Source organism: Empidonax traillii, unplaced genomic scaffold (assembly GCF_003031625.1).
Source record: "Empidonax traillii isolate 1590-97213 ecotype Southwest subspecies unplaced genomic scaffold, ASM303162v1 scaffold784:size441917, whole genome shotgun sequence".
Lineage (NCBI taxonomy): Eukaryota > Metazoa > Chordata > Aves > Passeriformes > Tyrannidae > Empidonax > Empidonax traillii.
In genome coordinates, this window is record NW_020955977.1 from 290,748 (window position 1) to 293,447 (window position 2,700).

At 37.6% G+C, this 2,700-nt stretch overlaps 1 protein-coding gene across 2 annotated transcripts in view; it reads right to left on the reverse strand.

Annotated features, from left to right (window-relative positions):
* Window positions 1-2,700, reverse strand: part of RARS2 (arginyl-tRNA synthetase 2, mitochondrial) — a 35,287-nt gene that overhangs the window by 28,631 nt on the left and 3,956 nt on the right. Inside the window, exons 1-2 of one of the 2 annotated variants that reach the window (XM_027901420.1) lie at window positions 2,600-2,684; window positions 1,891-1,996 (exon numbers count right to left, since the gene is read on the reverse strand). The exons of the other annotated variant lie outside the window; for it this stretch is intronic. The gene's annotated coding sequence lies outside the window, so the exon portion shown is untranslated. Of the gene's footprint in view, window positions 1-1,890; window positions 1,997-2,599; window positions 2,685-2,700 lie in introns of those variants that run through there. 2 annotated transcript variants of the gene reach the window in all.

The window sequence follows — 2,700 nt, forward strand, 5'->3', positions numbered from 1 at the left end:
GAAACCCCCAACACAATGTCCCCGGCACAAAGAACTAACAGTACAAAAGTGAAACAAGAAATCAGACAGCCAGATGAAATCAAAAGCCCATGGAAACAAGACCCCTTTGACACACAATTCTCAGCACCCCGAGCACATTATGTTTCATTTAGTATCACGGTGCCATATTATTTAGGCTATTTTAGTCAACAGGAAACATTTCCATCTCTTCTGCCTAACCTAAGTATCTTTATTTCAAATATTGTGACCTATTTTCTCAGAAGTGGCTGAGAGCATACTGCTGAATCTTATGGTACTCCAACAACTGTTCATCGTGACAAAAACTGGTAACTGCCTGCATTTTTCTGTCTCTGCTAGTTTTAGATACAGCCTCACTTTGTTAGCTTATACACTGCTCACCTTCTTTGTAGAAGATATGACCAATTTAAACAAGTTATACTAAATGCATCTCCTTTATTCATCACTCAACAAAAAAACATTCCTAAGAGATTACGGATTTATTTTTTTTTCTTTGTCTAACTGGCATGGCCTAATGCAGTTTGGGGGCTTACACTGTTGGTCTATTCTTCTTTACTGTTACAATTGCTCCTCCATATAAAGCTGTAGGGCTAAATGTCCCAGGTTTATTTAATGAGCCACAAACATTAAAGGAGGGGGGGGCAATTTTCAGCTCCCTAAACACTGGGAATAGCAGCTGTTTTTAAAATGAAAGACTGGACACACAATTAAAAACTTGTTGCCACGACAACGCAGTCATTGAAACAGATGACAAAGGAGGTTGTCAGACCTTTAGAGGCTTTCAACACCTGATTGCAGTTTAAAAGTCCTCAGCAACCTTATCCAAACACATTCAACAATCTGTGCTGGGAAGGAGATGGGAACAGATAACTTCCTGAGGTCCTTTCCAACCTCAATTATTTTATGGGTCTAGAAAATCTCTAAGCCATTTCAGAACTTTTGGTTGTACATCTGTGCACCATCAGTTCTTTCACCCGAGTCAGGACACTCGTCTTGTTAATTAACAGGTCCAAGTTATGGATGTCTTCAACATCTCAGCAGTGAAAAATGAGATCACAAATAGTTTAGCTTCTCAACAGTATTACAACTGGGTTTATTTCTGCTTTTTAACTTCTTATTATAGAGCAACCTTACTGATTCCTTCTCACACTTGCTGGCAATTTCCTAGTTTATACTCCTGCGCACTGGTATCAGCAACACAGCTTTAGATTGTGAATTACTTTTTTTTCAGCACAAATGATCCCGCAAACCTTAGCATCACCCTTCCGATTCACACTTTTTTTCAACTTTATGCATGTCTGATTCTCCAGATTTTTATTTCCTTCCATCCTTCAATGTCTGTGTCACTTCTGTAGACCTTGTTTTGCATGCTTCTTTTTTTACGCTGTAGTTAGTCTTAATATCTCAATTACTAACATTCTCCAAACTAACACACATGAAAAAATTTGCTGTTCTAAGAAAACTCAATTTCAAGAAGCTAGGGATTTGAATGTTTGGCCTGTTTGTCTCAAAGGCTAAATTTATCCATTGTTTTTTTAGTGCTGGATTTTGCATCTTTGGTTTTCCAGGCCATCACACACTCAATTTCTTACTCAAGTGCTGGCAGTAGTACAGACCATGGCATAGTCTTTAGATACCCACCTAATCCACCAGTATTATTTGTCTCAAACAACAGTTTCACAAGAACCTCAACTAAAAATAATTCTCCAATTCCCCGTGAAGATTCTGTGTACAATTACAAGTGCAGTCATCAGACCACTCCGACCGAGACAGATGTTTGGAGAAAGAACAGTTTTTACCTTATGATGTCCCTTACACCTCCAGTCTGTAAGTTTGTTATAGCATAAATATATGAAGAGTGCATTAGCATACCCTTTCAGCCAACTTCTGAGCTTGAAGATGCAAGTCTTGTGCTAAGCGATCTCTAGAACTGTTTTCTATTACAGAAGCGATGGAGAGCTGGAAATCAGCAACATGCCTGAAAAAAAGCACATATGAAAATCAGGAAAAAAGCCCTGTTGCAATGCTGGGGAGGTCTGGCAGATCCAAGGTGACTCTGCATATCACAAGTCTTGTTGCCAAGCCTATCCCAGACACAGATATCTGAAAGTTCACTATGTTTAGAAAGCTGCAAATACTACCTTTGCTCTAATACAATCAAAAAGTACATATGGTAAGAACACAATTTCAGAATAAACAAAAACTATGCTCATAAGTGAGTGTAATTTACTCGCTAACATCATTACCACTCTTGGGCAGGACACTGAGAAAGAATTCCCTTATAACTTCACATTGGTTCTAGGCAGTTTCACATTCAGATCGTTAACGCTGAAGCATTTGTCATTCGAGCACTGCCTGTAATTTGTGCAGGTTTCCAAGAAATTATATTTATTTTGAACTTGCTTGAAAAAATACAGTGATTTAATTAGATTGAACTATCTTCTTACAATTGAATTGGTGTATAAGGTTTGGATTTTTTTCTGTATTTCTTTCTACCTAAAGTTAAGCTCTTGCAATAATAAGCATGACATGAAATAATAAAACACGATATAGCATTGTAAGATAAAATGTAAACAACTACCGTTTTTTGGAGACGGGAATGGCAGATATGGACTTTATTAAATTTTCTGGTGGCAGATCCAAAACCTTTGAAAGCTAAATTGGAAATAAAGAACAAATTGG